We start from the raw sequence: 17,873 nt of genomic DNA on the forward strand, positions 1-17,873 counted from the left end.
TGGAAGATGTCTATCGATCTAACCCTTGAAGATCAAGGAGTGTTGGACCATGTAAGAGGCAATATTGTTGAGCCTTCATCAAATGCATCTGCTGCTGCCTGGAACAAATGGAAAAATGGAGAAGTCAAAACAAAGAAGATCATCCGGGACTCTATCGACAAGCGCTTGGTGGCTTACATCTCTGATCTAGGAAATTTACGACAGACTGGTGAGTTTATTTAAAGTTAATGATGCAAATCAAGTTTTGTTTCTTAGAAATAAGTTGAGGGAAATCAAGAAGGGTAAAGATGAAAGTATGCAAGCATACTTCTTAAGAATCACCGAGATCAAGAACGATCTCCTACCTATTGGGGAAACCATTACTAACAGAGAAATGGCACTCACAACTCTCGGAGGATTACCATTTGAATGGTATGTGTTCAAGACTACTCTTTTGAACTATAATGTAATTCTTGGTTTCGAGGAATTAATGGCTAGTTGCATTCAAGAAGAAACAAGGGAAGAAGTGCAAGAAATGCCCATGCCTAAAGGTCCTCATGCTACCTTTTCTTCTCATGCAAAGAAAAGAAATAATTCTGGGACTAAATCAAAAGGAAAGGCTGGACCTAAGGCTAGAAGAAAATGATGATGTTACATTTGCAATAAAGCAAGTCACTATGTATAAGATCATGAGCATCATGATGAATGAGATCATGGACATAAAGGGCAACATGAGATCATGGATATATAGGATAGCATCATGATGATGCACACTAGTTTGCGCAACATTATGATGGATAAAATCATGGACATGGGCAGCATGATGATAATCATGATTAGAGAAGCATGGTACAATATGCAGTGGTGCAACTCGAAATCCCTCTGATGGCAATCAAACGAATGACAAATTCAACAGCAAAGGTAAGAGGAGAGCTGGGAATCAAGGAAGAGGACAAGCATTCAAGAAGGCTAGAAATTCTAGGATGTATTAAATGCACCTGACCTCAAAAGGAACCTAGTGTCCATCTTGGCAATGGAAGACAGAGGCTACAAGGTAACCTTCAGCAATGGCAAGGTATGTATATGGAAATGCCTTTACTCTTGGGCTTAGTGTTGATTCATTATATCAGGTCGATGGAAGTCCGCTAGGTGTCATGTCTTGTGACACATCTCTTCAGTCCGAACTTTGGCATCAGAGGTTTGCCCACCTTCATTACAAAGCTCTACTTGGTGTAAAACAAATGGTGACAGGGATGCCCAAATTCCAAGTAGAGAAAGAAGGTGTATGTCCGGGATGTGTCGAAGGAAAGCTCAAAAGGGGACTGTTCCCCTCAAGCCAAAGCAAGACCTCTGATGTATTACAGTTGGTTCACTCAGGCATATCTGAGGCTGGCATTAAGAGGGAGACTACTACACCACATACTCTTGAGCAGAATGGTGTGGCAGGAAGGAAGAACCACACGATGATGGAAGTTGTCCGGGCCATGCTACATGATCAAAGACTTCCAAAGTTTCTATGGGCTGAAACTACAATCACCGTCGTATATGTACAAGATTGATGCCCTCATCAAGCATTGGGTTCCAAGACTTCTGAAGAAAAATTCACCGGTAAGAAACCTGATGTTTCTCATTTTAAAAATTTTGGAAGCCCTGTATACTTTCATGTGCCGAAAGAGAAAAGAAATAAATTGGGAGCATCTGGAAAGAAGGGAATTTTCGTGGGCTATGGTGAAAATACTAAAGGCTATAGAATCTATGTAGCCGGTCAAAGGGAAGTCATAATTAGTCATGATGTCACCTTTGACGAAGATATGGCTCTCAGCAAGGTGATCAATCTTCCAACTTTGAGGAGCTCTCAAGAAGCCGACACCAGGGAACCGAAAGAAAAGGATGATGAATCAATGCCTGATGTAGAAGAACCCATGGATCCGATTGATCCTCCTCCATATGAGCCTTCCTCTTCTAGGAAGAGGCCTTCATGGCTTAAGGGGTTACTTGATGATGTTGAAGGACATGCTGCACCCCGAGGAGTCTTTCGTGAAAGTAAGAAACCTATAGGTATCAAGGATACCTGACCATCATGAGCATGATCATACAAAATGAGCCTTCATCATTCTCAGATGCCGTCAAGCATCAAGTATGGAAGGATGCTATGACCGAAGAATATGAGCCTATCATAAAGAATGATGTTTGGGAAGTAGTTCCCAGACCCCAGGACAAGACTGTTGTTACTTCCAAATGGCTTTACAAGATAAAGCATGCAACAGATGGAAGCACGGAAAAGTATAAGGCTCATTTTGTTGCTCGAGGTTTCTCCCAAAAGGGAGGTATAGACTATGATGAGATATTTGCACCTATTGCCAGATATACGACCATCCGCTCGATCATAGCCCTTGCCGCTTCACAAGGATGGAACCTACATCAGATGGATGTCAAGACTGCGTTCTTGCATGGCTCGATCAAAGAAGAGGTCTACGTGGAGCAACCCGAAGGATTTGAGATTTATGATCGAAAATCTCATGTATGCAGGTTGAAGAAAGCTCTCTATGGGCTGAAGCAAGCACCCCGAGCATGGTATGAGAGGATCGATAGCTACTTGATGAAGCTAGGATTCACTAGGAGTGAAGTCGATCCTAACCTTTACTTTAAGGTTGAAGATGACAAGCCTCTCATACTGGTATTGTATGTGGATGACCTCTTTCTAACAGGTGCAAACCCTCTCATTCACAAATGTTAGAGGGAGATGGCTTTTGAATTTGAAATGAAGGACCAAGGACTTGAAGTGTGGCAGAAGCCAAGGGAAATTTTCCTATCTCAAGGAAAATATGTGGTAAATATATTGGAAAGATTCAGTATGATGGACTGCAAGCCTGTGACTACCTCGAGGATCTTAACTTTTAGAAGTTATATGGTAGTGATGTCGGACCAGACTTGGGAAATGCCTCTGAGTTTCAAAAACTCATTCGCATTGATGTTCTTGGTGAACTTTCGTCCGAACATATGTTTTGCAGCTAGCATTGTGAGCTCATATTTGGTTGAGCCTCACTGGATTGATGCCAAGAATCTTCTGATATATCTTCAAGACACAATCTCTCATGGATTGAGATACACTGCTGGAGATGTGAGACTACTTGGATATACTGATGTTGATTGGGTAGGCAGTGTGGTGGACCGTAAGAGCACTTCCGGGTACTGTTTCACCTTGGGATCTTCTTCGATATCCTGGATGAGCAGGAAGCAGAAGTCGGTAGCTTTGAGCACCACTGAAGCAGGATATATTGTTGCTAGCATAACCTCGTGTGAAGCAGTCTGGTTGCGAAAGCTCTTCAGTGAGCTGTTTGGATTTACATTGGATACCACTGTGATTCTCTGTAACAACCAGAGGTGGGATTCGATTATTGAGGAATCCCGTATTCGTCAATTGCTCTAGCAGATAGACATCATCTGGGATATGGTAAGTTGATGAGCAAGGAAGCTCCATCACATTAAGATGATGTACAGGTTGATACACCTTGTCAAAGCCCCGACGAAAGATCTAATCTGTGATTTTCCAAAACGACCTGGAGTCGGCAAGAAATCTTTGTACAAGGGTCCTGCATGTTGCATACATTGAGCTCTGGGAGCTCTGAGGGCTTGCGGTTATTACTGGAGCAACATACGACCACAGGGTGACTCACCCTCCCCTGTTGGTGCACACTGGAACAAGATGATTCGCTCTCTTGTGGGACAAGATGATTCGCTCTCTTGTGGAACAGGATGATTCGCTCTCCTGTGTAGCAGGATGATTAGTTCTCCTGTGAGACCTGGATTGATGTGTTCTCCATGGCGATTGTAGCAGGATTGATGTGTTCTCCTGTGAGGCCTGGATTGATGTGTTCTCCATGGCGGCCTAGATTGATGTGTTCTCCATGGCAATTGTAGCAGGATTGATGTGTTCTCCTATGAGGACAGGATTGATTAGTTCTCCTGTCGAGGCATCCTACCCATGCAGTCTGGGACTCATGGGAAGTACCTCTCATCTGATCAATGAGCAGGGAAATGAAGTTAGGGACCATAGTAGTACCGATGGACGTATCGTTGTAACTACCGTACTCCCTACGCTAGGATGACCTCCATTGATCTGGGATCAATGATACTGGTCTGGGACCAGTGGTAGGAGTTGTACCATACTATGACGCTGACTTCGGGTCGGTTGAGACTGGTCTGGGATCAGTGGTACATACTCTGAGACTGACTTTGAGTCAGTGGAGGATGATATTGGTCTGGGACCATTGGAGTTGTACTCATTATGACGCTGACTTTGGATTGGTTGAGACTGGTCTGGGACCAGTGGTACATACTCTAAGACTGAATTTGAGTCAGTATGATACATTCTCGATCATTTCTTCTTCTTCATAATTCGGACAAAAGCAGAGCAGAACAGAACAATGCAAGAGGAGAGCAGAACAGAGCAAAACAGTACAGATCAGTGCAGGCAGAACAAGACAAAGCAGAACAGGCAGAATAGAGCAGAGCAGGGTAAGGGTCAGGCTATACAGGGCAGTGCATTTGATGGATGAATAGTAACGACCGATAGACAGATTGCAGATGAAGTTCTCCATGGTTGAGAGGGAGTGTTAAAATTGGAAACCAGGGCAAAACTTCATGTGGGTCATCTTATTCATGGCTGATTATATTTTTATTAGATTCCTCTCGTCGAGAGGTGTAGGATTGATATAAAGATCATCCAATTCCGATAAGAATTCATTGAGATATGAATTTATTTTGATTATGGAATTATTATCAAGCCGACCTACAACTCATGTAGGCTCAGAAACCCAACAGTTGCATCTATTCACCCACCAACGTTGTGTGTAAATATAAGAGGAATTTTCCTCATTTAGACTCACTCATCTCATCACATCTCTCTCTCTCTCTACTGCGTAGATATGAGTCTCTTCTCTACTACACTGAAATGGGTCTCTCTCTCTCACACATGTGAAGCCGGAAGCTGTTGAATTTGAAGTTGCAACTGCAGAAGTAAAGATTGACTTGCGTGGCCTAGAGGATCTCATCTTTGGAACTACACTGTAGGTTCATCTGAACCTCCTTTGAAAGCTGCAACTTTTGGTGGTGGAATGAAGTCAATCGGACGAACGGTTTGCAAGATATCGACTGCCCTAGTTTGAAGCCGGAAACTGTTGAATTTGAAGCTGCAACTGCAGAAGTAAATATTGACTTGCGTGGCCTAGAAGATCTCCTCTTTGGAACTGCGATGTAGTTTCATCTGAACCTCCTTTAAAATCTGCAACTTTTGGTGGTGGAATGAAGTCAATCCAACGAACGGTTTGCAAGATATCGACTGCCCTAGTTTGAAGCCGGAAACTGCTGAAACTAAAGCTGCAACTGCAGAAGTAAAGATTGACTTCCGTGGCCTAGAAGATCTCCTCATCTAAACTGCGCTGTAGGTTCATCTGAACCTCCTCTGGAAGTTGAAACTTTTGGTGGTGGAATGAATTCAATCCGACGGTCTGTTTGTGAGATATCGTCTGCCCTAGTTTGATAATGAAGCCGCTAATACTGATGCTGTTGATCTAGGGTTTGCTACTGCTGATATGAATCAGATTTATTGTACTATTTCTCTCTGCTGAATTATTGAAGATAAAAGAAGATTTGATCAAAGGGTTTCCCCACACATTGTGGGGTTTGTCCCTGGATAGCCGCCACATCTTGTGTCTCTTGTCTTGGCTTGTTTTCTGTCGATCGTTTAATGTTCTATCTGCACTTTACTTTATGTAAATGTGATTGCTAATCGGTGGAATATAATAAGAAGTAAACTATTATAAGCATAGAACATACCATATCTTAACAAAGTGATTTGAAGATCTTGCGATGTTTGCATCATCCAAAGGAGTTGTGTGCAGCAAGATGCAGCAGCTACATATTCTGCTTCAGCTATAGATAAAGCAATAGAACTTTGTTTCTTGCTGAACCAAGATACTAATCTAGGACCCATGAAGAATGCACCACCACTAGTGCTTTTTCTGTCATCCACGCTTCCTGCCCAATCCGCATCTGTATATGCATGAAGTGTGAGATCTGTATCTCTAGGATACCATAAGCCATAGTTTTGAGTTCCTTGAAGATACTTGAAAATTCTCTTAACTGCCTGAAGATGAGTTTCCTTTGGATTTGCCTGAAACCTTCCAACTATTCCCATTGCATGCATAATGTCTAGTCAGGTACCTGTTAGATAGAGTAGACTACCAATCATGGATCTATAGGTTGGTTGATGTACAACTGTTGATTCATCATTTGTGCTGAGACTGCATCCTGTTACCATAAGAGTACATACTGGTTTTGAGTCCTCCATCCCATATTTCTTCAAGATCTGCTTGAGATACTTGGTTTGTGATAGAAAGATACTGTCTTTGTTTTGTTGAACTTGTAAACCAAGAAAATATGTGATCTCACCAAGCAGGGACATTTCAAATTATTTTTGCATCACCAAAGCAAAGTTTTGACTCATGGCTTCTTCATTGCTGCCAAAGATGATATCATCAACATATACAACAAGTATTAGCAACTTATCATTGTCAATTTTTATATATAGATTGTTGTCTGTTGATCCTTTTGCAAAACCTTGTTGATGAAGGTACTCATCCAACCGAAAATACCAAGCCCTTAGAGCCTGTTTAAGGCCATAGAGAGCCTTTTTGAGTTTACATACAAGATTTCGATCATTTCCAAGGATGAAACCTTCTGGTTTCTCAATGTACACTTCTTCATTCAAGTCTCCATTCAGAAAGGCAGATTTTACGTCCATATGAAATACTTTGAACTTCTGAAAGCTAGAGAGAGCAAGGAACATTCTTATAGCCTCAAGTCTAGCAACTGGTGCAAAGGTTTCTTCAAAGTCTATGCCTTCTTGTTGCGCATATCCCTTACAAACAAGTCTTGCCTTGTTTCTAACCACATCTCCATTTTCATACAGTTTATTTTTGAAAATCCACATTGTCCCTATGACATTCTTATCTTTTGGTCTGTTCAAGTTCTTCCTCCATGGCCTTGACCCATCATTCATCTTTGCATGCCTCTTTTACATTTTGTGGTTCGGTGGAGGAGAGCAATGCTAGATAGCTTGAAGCTTCTGAAATGGTTCTCCTTGTTTGTACACCTGCCTCTTTCTACCTCAAAATTTGAGATTCTTGATGATTCTTCTGAACGTATCTGGATGGAGTCTTTTCTTCTATTCTTATTTGTTCTTCTGGTGCCTCATGGATTTCTTCTTCATCATGAATCTGATTTGATGTTTGGGGATAGTCCTCATCATCTTCGAAGACTTCAGATCTTTCCTGCCTAGGGGTATTTCCTTCTTCATCAATCACTACATCAATACTTTCAATAATTTTTCCAAGTCTTTTATTGTAACACTTATATGCTTTGCTATGGGGAGAGTAACCAAGGAGAATGCCTTCATCTGCTCTAGGTTCAAACTTGCCAAGATTTTCATCAGTCCTTTTAATGTAGCATTTGCTTCCAAAAATTTTGAAGTATTTTACCGTGGGAGTCTTACCATACCAAAGTTCATGAGGAGTCTGAGTGTTGTTTACCCGAACATTTGTCTTGTTAAGAATAGTTACTGCAGCAAATGCGGCTTCACCCCAGAAGGTTGCGGGAGTTCCAGATTCATCGAGCATAGCACGAGCCATTTGTTGAACCATTCTGTTCATCCTTTCCACTACTCCATTTTGTTGAGGTGTCCTTGCAGCAAAAAATTCCCTTCTTATGCCATGTTCTTCACAAAAATCAAAAAATTCATCTGAGGTAAATTCTCCTCCTCGATCAGATCTGAGGCATTTGATTCGGTGATCTGATTCGTTTTCAACCAAGGCTTTGAATGATTTGAACTTTTTGAAAGCTTCATCTTTATACTTCATGAGTCCTATCCAACACATCCTTGAAAAGTCGTCAATGAACAATATGAAGTACTCTTCACCTCGAGGTGACCTCTTCCTAGTTGGACCACATATATCAGTATGGACAAGTTCAAGTGGCTTGCTAGCTGATCCTTCCTTCTCAGGGAAATTAGTTCTGGTTTTCTTACCAAACTGACATGATTTGCATATTGTATTGTCTGGAATTCTGATGTCAAGAAGATCACGAAACGCCTGATATTTGCATGCTTTCCTTATCTGAGAGAAGCTAAGATGCCCCAATATTCTGTGCCATAGCCAGTGTTCATCATTCTTTCTTAGATAGCATTGATGTTGTCCTTCTTTGAATATGTATAAATTATTTGGAGTTTTTATGCCTTTGATCACTGTTTTTCTTGTATCAAGATCACGAACACTACATCCATTTGATCGAAATATTACCTCATTTCCTTGATCACACATCTGACTAACACTCAATAGATTATGCTTTAAGCCATCAACATACATAACATTTCTAGATTTGACCTTTTCTTTCAACTGAACAGAACCTTTACCTTTTATGAACGCAGGCGTGTCATTTCCAAATGAGACCTTCTTTTCCTTTTCTAAGGCACTATATGATTGAAGTTTTTCTTTATCACCTGTCATATGTTTCGAACATCCACTGTCGATGTATCATTGATTTTCCTATCCTTCTGCATATAAGGCTATCCCACAACTTTCTGGTTGTGATTCTTTCTTTATCCATGATTTGGGGTTCAATGAAGTTTGCTCGTTCTAGGTTGTTTGCCAGAACCTGCTCCTGCATTCAGACTCTTCATGACCGAAGTTGTTGCAAATAGAACATTCTATTTCGTTTTCAAGAGCAGTAAAGTTATTGTAGGTATTTTTCATGTTCCTAGTCATACTCCTTTGTTTTTTAGCTTCCCTAGTCATGATGATCTTGTAGGAAACACATTGAGCGACTTTATGACCAAAGTTATGACAAGAAAAACATTGCACATTAAATAAATTCCTGCGAGTATCAAACCTACCAACCAATTGATTGTAGTTTCTATTGACATCCATTCTTGAGCCAAATTGAGAATGATTTACCTGTGGTTGATTGAAGCTTCTGTTCATCCTTGAAGTAGATTGCCCTCGACTTACTTGGTAATCTTTGTTCATTTGTGAAGCCAATGGTCCCTGATTTACCTGGTAGTCTACATTATGCTTTCGTTGTCGATTGTCAACCTGTTCACTTCTCCTTGCTGCATCAAGATAACTTTTGGAGGTGGATGGCTTCTGTGCTTGCTTCTATGCGTGAGCCGTTTCTTCAGAATATCCGAGACCTATCTTGATTAGAGGAGAACATTGTACTTTGATAATCTCATCTAAAGTTTCAGATCCTTTAGCAAATCTAAGATTAAGAGCTTTTGTTTTCTCAATTTCTTTTCTAAGTCCCACAATTTCAAATTGTAACTCTTCATTGTGTTTATCTCTTTCAGCAAGTTGGAATGTCAAAGTGTCTATAATCGTGTTCTTTTCTTCTAAACAAATTTTGAGTTTATAAATTTCTTCACAAAGATCTTCTTCATTAATAGCATCCAAGAAGTCATCATCTTCAAAAGCCATCAAAAGTCTATTATCATTACCTTGTTCATCTTCATCAATATTTGAAAATCCATCACTGTCTTCATGTGTATAATAGTTCTTCTTACTTACATTCTATTTTCTGTTCCATCTGACAGGTTCCTTTCCTTTGTCTAGTCTATCTTTATGAGGACACTTTGCAGCATAGTGACAGACTCTTCCACAAGCAAAGCATTTGAAAGGCAACTTACCTCTAAATCTTCCAGTTCCCCGTTCAAGGTTCTTGACAAAATTTGATTCTTCCTCTTCTTCTAAAATATATCCTGTCTCATAGTAATCTCCTTTTCCTGAGGCCTTGAATGCAGCTTCTCTCCTATTTGATGGTTCCCCTTTCCTCATCTCGTAAGCAGTTAGAATTCCGTGCAGCTGTGACATGGTAAGACTCTGTAGATTCTGTTTTTCTTCTATGGCAGAAACTTTTGAATCAAACTTAGGAGACAAAGATCTTAGTATGTTTTCAACCAAAACAACTTCTTTTATTTCTTCACCCAAGTTTTTCATACAGTTTACGATCTCATCTATACGTAGGAAATAGTTAGCCACACTTTCATCATTGTGCATTCTGAGACATTCATATTGAATTCTAAGAGTTTGTAGTTTTTCTCGTTTTACCTGTTCATCTCCTTCATAGCTCAGAACGATCTTGTCCCATATTTATTTTGCGGTTTTAAGCTGCATAACCTTGACGAATTCTGATTGAGATAGACTCCCTAATAGAGTATTGATAGCATTTGCATTTGTTTCATATTGCTTCTTACCAGCTGGATCTGTAGGAGTTGCAGATGGAAGTGTATATCCTGTTTCCACAATATCCCAAACTTCTGTACCAAGAGATTGAAGATAGGTTGTGATTCTTACGTTCCAATAGACGAAGTTGCTCCCATCAAAAATTGGTGGCCTAATGGATGCTTCTCTCTCCTAGTTGCTCATGATGATAGATCTTCCTTCAAGCGGTCAAGCTTCTTCTAAAGGACCTGCTCTGATACCAATTGTTGGAAATAATACTAAGAGGGGGGCTAAATCAGTATTATCAAGTCACTTATTTTTCAATTTAACCACAGATCTGTATACGCTACTTTAGTTGGAGAAACCAGCATATATACACAACTTCAGATAAGGAAAACAATGTATAACTCACAGACTTGTAATTTAGTTATTCTTCAGATGTTAATCTTAAATTTTTGTGTCAGAACCATATAGACATCAACCAGGAACAGAAAAATAGTGCAGACAGTCACACACAAGAACACAAGATATAAGGTGGAAACCCAATGTGGGTGAAAACCACCTGCTGCAATATGTCTCTATCTTCTTTCAATTAGAAACTTCTTTTTACAATGATTATGTACTGGTGCGGTCTTATACCAGTACGCGAGCTACTACCTGTAGAAGGCTACAACCTTCTCTCATTCTCCAGCTTCACCTGGAAGGGAGCTACAACCCCCTTAGCTCTTGTACTAGCTGAGGTACTAGTATGTAGGCCGCTACCTGCAGAAGGCTATAACCTTCTCTTTTCTTCCAGGGACCACGTTTCATAAATTTTCAGTCTGGATCCATGAATAACATCAATCAAACATCAAGAATTTCTACATCAACAATCTCCTTTTCACCAATCAAAACTGAATAAAATAGATACTTCTCTGACAGCTGTACCCAGAACACAGTAATAGTAACCATACACCAATTCTGAATCCAGATCATTGCAGTAATCAACAGAAGCAGCTAGAACATAATTTAAGAGACATACGCTACTTCAATATTCAGAAACCTGCGTGCATACGCTTATGTGTTAAGACCAACCTGCGTATACGCGCGTTTGACTTACAGAAACAGTGTGTATACGCGCCTTCGCTTCACTGAACCTGCATACAGATCTATAAGGATAATTCACTCCTTCAAATATTCAGACATTAGTTAACCAAAAATATCAGATTTATAGATCAAGCGTGTGCCACATATAACAGATCAAAATCATACAAAAATACTATTATTCAAGCCTTAAGATTTTGACCCATCAATAGAACTTATCCTTTTCCTTGCGCTTAGGTTCCTCCTTCGTTCAGATCCAGCTCTGCACCATAACCCAATCACCAGTATTCCAGATCTAGCCCTTTATCAGATATTCAATAATTCAGATCATGTTGCCAAATGATCTCCTTCCTCTTTTATAGTCTTAGGCCTTTCACAATACCATGGTCCAAAACCATAACAAATCAATACCATGGACCCAATACTTGGGATCAACACTTCGGACGAGATACCATGGTCCAAAACCATAGGTTCAAATACCAAGGACTAAATACCACGGACCAAAAATAAGTTCTCCCACATGTACGCACTTTTCCTTGCGTGAAAGTGTGTGTATACGCATACGCGTCTTTGGAACGTCTAACCCGCATGTATACGCGGCTTGGTCAAGGTGAACCTACGTATATATCTTTTTCCTTCATTCTGAGAGCCTGAACTGTGATCTGTCACCAGAGTGAGTTTCCATCAAGGACAACACCTGTGCCATAGCGCCAAACCTGTGTCATATTGCCAACACTTCTTTCATTTCAATTCTGCAATTTCCTTTTTAGCAAAAGTAAATTAGTGTCATTTCCTTGCTTTTAGTTCTACATTTCATGTGCTTCTCTTCCAGTTCTGCAATTTCATTTCAGCAAGTTCATTTTAGTTAGTTGCAATTTGTTTGTTCAATCAATTTCAGTTTTGTAGGTACAAGTAGGATAAAACAAAAAAATAAACCAAAATATTTCTTTTCATTCCTTGTAGGAACATAGATAATTCAGGAAAATTCTTACCCAACACCTCCACCACATCACATAGCCACCCTTCTCTCTTCTTTGATGGCAATGATCAGGAAGAACCTTTAGGTGAGAAACCAGAGATATTTTAAGAACCTATAGGGGAAGAAGAAGAAGAAAACATCCCTCCTAAGACAATGGCTGAAAATAGAAATGCTAGGGGGAATGGAGAAAGAGTAGAGGGTGCCTTTCCCATTCGAGAAACCAATGGGGACACTAAAATGAAGAATATAAGCCCTTCAGCCCTACCTCACTTCCATGGATTGACTAGAGAAGACCTTGACACATTTTTGTTTGAGTTTGTTGTTATCTGTCAAACATATGACTATGCAGAAGATGAACAAAAGTTGAAACTATTTCCTTCTACTCTCAAGGATGTAGCATTGCGTTGGCTCATGGGGTTGCCTAGCAATAGCATCATAGCTTGGGCTTAGATGTAGCAAGCCTTTAATAGCAAATATCGAGACTACTTTAGGTCAAAAGACACCAAGGAAGAAATCTTCCGAATGACCATGGGAAGTGATGAATCTTTGGAAGATTATAAAGCGAGGTTCCAGCTCAGTTACAAAAGGGCCATGTCATGCGGAAAGAGTCAATTTTGCGGACAAAACCGACCTCCCTAGAAGCTAAGGTTTTCTAGTGACAAACAAGACAATTAAACACTATCTTTCCCTAAATATGCATTTAGAATACAAGTAATCAGGTGTTCAAAACATACCTTTAGTCCCACGCTGTTTGTAGCAGTCCAGCCTCTCCGATCCGGATGAGCTCCTCCTTCTCTTCAAAACCTGCATTCACTAACAAGCAAACGATTACATAGCACCTGAATAACTCATAAAATAAAACATATTCATCATAAATACCAAGGAGTATATGAAACAAATTATGTATAACAACTTGTTGAGAAAAATGAGCTTAATTGTATTAAGTGGAAACAAAAGAAACCATTACAACCAGTGCCTTGGTGTTGTGCAGGTCCCTCCCAGGGTCCAGAAAGAGTTCTCCTTTACTTTTATCAGCTCACCCACTTCCAAATGAAGCTAAGAAAGGATGGGAATCTCTCCTCTCAAGCTCTATAAGGGAGTCCTAATTCCAGCAGCATCTACCCTTAGGAATATTCAGCTTTCAACCTCCCCTCCCTCTGGCCCAATACCTGTATTTATAGTGCTTTAGAGGAAATTAATCAGGTCCACCATCAATGGGATAAGCCCCTCTTTGAATGGGATAGCTCCCCTCTTGATGGGATAAGTTCCTCTTTCATAGGGATACATGAACCATCTGGAGGCGCTCAATACACGTCAAACAAACTTCTAGAATGCTCTAGAATCGACCACAAGTAACTTTTTTGAAGTAAAACTCGTGCCTTTTGACCTTTACAAGAGTACGCACCCACCCTTTTACAGACAAAGCGTACAAGTACACAGGTATTGTGAACTTGAGGTGTGTACACGCAGGTAAGGCTAAGAGAAACTGCGTACCCAGAGTTATATAGATTTTTAAAGACTTTCTCTCTTTCTTGGAGTTTGACATGAAGAGCAGAGGTATAAGACTTGCCAAGGAGGATAGTATGACAGTTGATGGAGCCATACTAACTGCAAATAGTCATGGTGACAAATTTTAGTGTAACAGATTTCCCCCTAAAGTGCCAAGCCTATAGTAGATTAGGGTTTCACATCATCTAGGAAGGGTGAAGTACTTTATCATTTCAAGGATTATCTTGTGGAGAGCCCAGTCGAAACCTGCAAATATTCAACACAAAATACATATGTAAGATCATATCATTACTGAGGTAGGCATTCCCATACTCAGATTGAAAACTTTAACTAACAAACTAACTACTGCTCTGATGTAGGAATGATTTCGCAATACATCATAATCATAGACTCTTGTAGACACAGTATGGACGCAGCCATCTGTTTATGATTAGTCTACTGTACAATGAATACAAAACTCCTCGCAGCCTGGATGGTGGAAACTAGATCCAGGGTCTTCATTTCTACTTCCCGAAAAGGTACGATTCTATCCATGCGAATAAATGAGTTGATGTCGAACATGGTAGAAACCACTTGATTACCAGTCGATGATGTAAACTGTTAACAAGTGTGAGAGAGACCACCAGTGATGTCAATGGTTCTCAAAGTACCCAGTACAATCGATGAGATGTGAATGAATGAGTTGATGTCGAACATTTCATGGAATCCTTCGATCGAAAGTCAATGATGTAAACCGTCGTCAAAGGCGAGAAACCTGCCATTGATGCATGCAAATTTCAAGGTACTGACGATTTCTAGGTCATCTTTCTAGATAATGTGCTGATGTTGATAGAAAGCGACCCGTTGCAAGCAAGCCCACAACACGAAATCATAGATCAAGTTGAAGAAATGTATCTGTAAGGACTGACTCAGGGATGTTCGAGATGGATGACAGGTATTTTGCAGATGAATGGTTTATTTGCAGTGACCTCTTGAACACATAACGACATGACAGATGGCTTGGTGACAATTGACCCAATAGTTAATACCCGGAACCGGCTGAAAATTTTCAATGTGGTTTGATCAACTGTTAGGCAAAGGATTTCCCAACCCAGGTGAATGAAAAGTGTCGTGTTCAAGAGTGGTGATAAGGTTTCTTCTGAGACAAAAGATAACAAATAGGCTCATTTTTCTCTCTTTTCCCCCACCATTTCTGGCAAGTACCTCTTTATTTTTTACAAGCTTGAGGAGGATAACATATGCTTGATTATAAGCTCATCCTTCGGATGAGTCCAACTTAGTTTAGATTCAAACCCTAAGAAGGAGTGGTCTGTTCCTGTTTGTAATCGAACAGGTCCTTTACTGTGAAATTTTAACGAGTCCAGTATAGGAGAAACTCGGCGTTTTTCAATTTTAGAGAGTCTAAAAAAACTTAAGAAGACTCCAGGGTTGAAATTTTTCGTAAATTTGTGTCTCCCAAGCCCAAAAAAGTATAAAATAATACTTGAGAGTACCGCTTGATCTTTTACGACCAAGGAGTACTTTCATGATTAGTGTCTTTGACTTGAAAAGTAAAAAGCGATCAAGGACACGTCGTTTTATTTCCAGTATCGAATTTGAAACGACAAAAATCCGGCAATCTTTTCCTGTTTTTACGGTCAGAAAAGGGCTATAAGGGGACCGTCTTTTAATTCCGTTTTAACGAGTGTAAAAGAAACGCTCGGCAATCTTTTCATGTTTTAGGAGTCAGAAAAGGGCTTAAAAGATGACTCTTTGTTTGTGAAAAATGACAATTTTCCCTGAAAACCTTTTTATCCTGCACAAAAACCAACACATTACTCATACCTGTTTAAAGATAGATAAAAATACTTTGAAAAATACCTTTTCATGGTGAAAAATAAACAAATTTACCATTTATTTACCCAAAAAACCTATAAAAAGGGCTTTTACCATTTCATTTTTACCATTTTACTGTTGAGGAGAGAAAACGGGCTTTTGGCAAGAAACTTCCCGTGGACATTGCGGAGAATCCGACCGTCGAAATCGAACGCCGTCTCATCAGGTATTCTACAACATCCTCCTCTTCATTTCCATCCATTTACAATTTGTTTTTAGGCCCTAGTTTCATTTTTTGGAGGCTTTGGGGTTTCAAGGTCCGCTTTTCGGGGTATGCAGGTGCTCCACTGGTGACCCGCGTACCCCGACATTTTCTCAGTTGGGAAAATGTCGGGCGTACACACCTTGCCTTAAGGGAACCTGCGTACGCACACCCTGTTCCTAAAGGCGGGGTGCGTACCCCGCAAAACGGATTTTTAAACCCCAATTTCTTCAAAATGGACCAAAATTTTTTGATTTCATTGATTCTAACAGATGCTTTTTGGTGTGTAGATTGCCCACCATGCTTGATTGGCGCGAGATAGAGCACGAAGATGTTGATTTGGCCGCCATTAATCATCAACCGTCCATTGATGCTTTGAAGGCATGCGGCCTTTACAAATACTGGGCCATACCTGGCATGAGGGCCCAGGTGCGCTTTCTAGAGTGGCTGGTAGAGAGATGGAACGTCCAGGACTAGTGCTTTTACATTGGAGGGCACCAACTTGAAATAGAGCTCTCATATATTTACTTTCTCATTGGTTTTCCCAAGAGGGGCGAACACTTGACTCTGTCCGGGACTAGGCCGGGTGGCCAGTCCATTGCTAGTCTCTGACTAGAGTGGTGCAACACGCAGAACCAGGAGAAGGGGATAGAGATCAAAACTATATCCCGCCCTGAACTTATGGTCGTTGCTTTTACAGTTACCAGACTTTGCGGGGCTGCCGCTTTGCACATTGCCACTGGATCCCAGATGCGGATGGTGATTGATTGCTATCGGGGCACCATTTTCAACTGGTGTGATGCTGTGTTGGCTAACGTAAAAAGCCAACTGACTAAAACCAAAAACGGACAGCTGAAGACCTTTGGTTATGGGGCTTTAGTTGTGAGTTTTGCTTTAGAGAGGGTTCTGATGCTGATCCCACAGCATCTCACTGTTGAGGTTGGGCTTCCTCGAGAGCCCAAATTGACGCGATGGGTTGCAGTTATGGCCCGTCATCCTGACGACGGCATGGAGGTTGTCCGATTTAGACCGGAGTATTTTCACTGGTTGGAGGACCAGATCTTTTCGATACAGGATTTTCCTTATGCTGGAGTTGATTTTCGTGGAGATCCGGACATGGTTCTTCCACCGGGAGAACAATGGGATGACACAGGTACTTCATTTTTCACAAGTTTTTAAATTATCTATTTTTTTATTTTTTATATCGTCTCAAAACTAACAGTAATAATTTTCAAAATGCAGATGTAGGCCCACGTCGTCCAGCCAATCTCCGGCCTTTCGAGAGGAGACAACCAGTTGCAGCAGCACCGGCCCCACAGGACGAGGCCACAGAGACCTTAGCTGAGTTGGAACAAGACCTAGAGCGTCTGACGGCAGATATACCAGAGACTACTATAGACGATATTCCTATCAGGCTTCAGCGCTACGTAGTCGCAGTCCCAGGACCTTTTAGAAGGTTCTTGTGTAGGGTAGCTCGTGCAGTGGTGTCGTATAGAGAGCATCACCAGTGATTGGATGGTCGTTTTTGTAGACACATGTGACATTTTGGTTTTTTGTACTTATCATTTTTGCCGATCATAAGGTGTTTTTCAACCTATGATCGAAGACGATGTATTTTTTGACACACTCCTATCTATATATATCATTATTACCGGCTTATCTTGTTAAACATGTGTGATTAAATGTTTTTAAATTTACATGTGTGATTATCGCAAATGTCTGTTTAACATTCGAGAAGCAATTGCATCTGCTAATGTATTTAAAGACCTTGGAATATGCTGATATTCAATGTAATCAAATTCACGTTCGAAGAGACGCACTCTCAAAAATAACCTTAATAACACTGGATTTCTAATGGCATACACTCTATTAAGCTATAATACAACGAGTTCAGAATCTAACCTCACTATCAAACTCCGAATCCCAAATGAAATAGATTCAGACAATAATTCAATCACTGCACTGTATTCTG

This window comes from Pinus tabuliformis, chromosome 6 (genome assembly GCF_031772625.1).
Source record: "Pinus tabuliformis cultivar Carrire ecotype Pingquan chromosome 6, CPIR1, whole genome shotgun sequence".
Lineage (NCBI taxonomy): Eukaryota > Viridiplantae > Streptophyta > Pinopsida > Pinales > Pinaceae > Pinus > Pinus tabuliformis.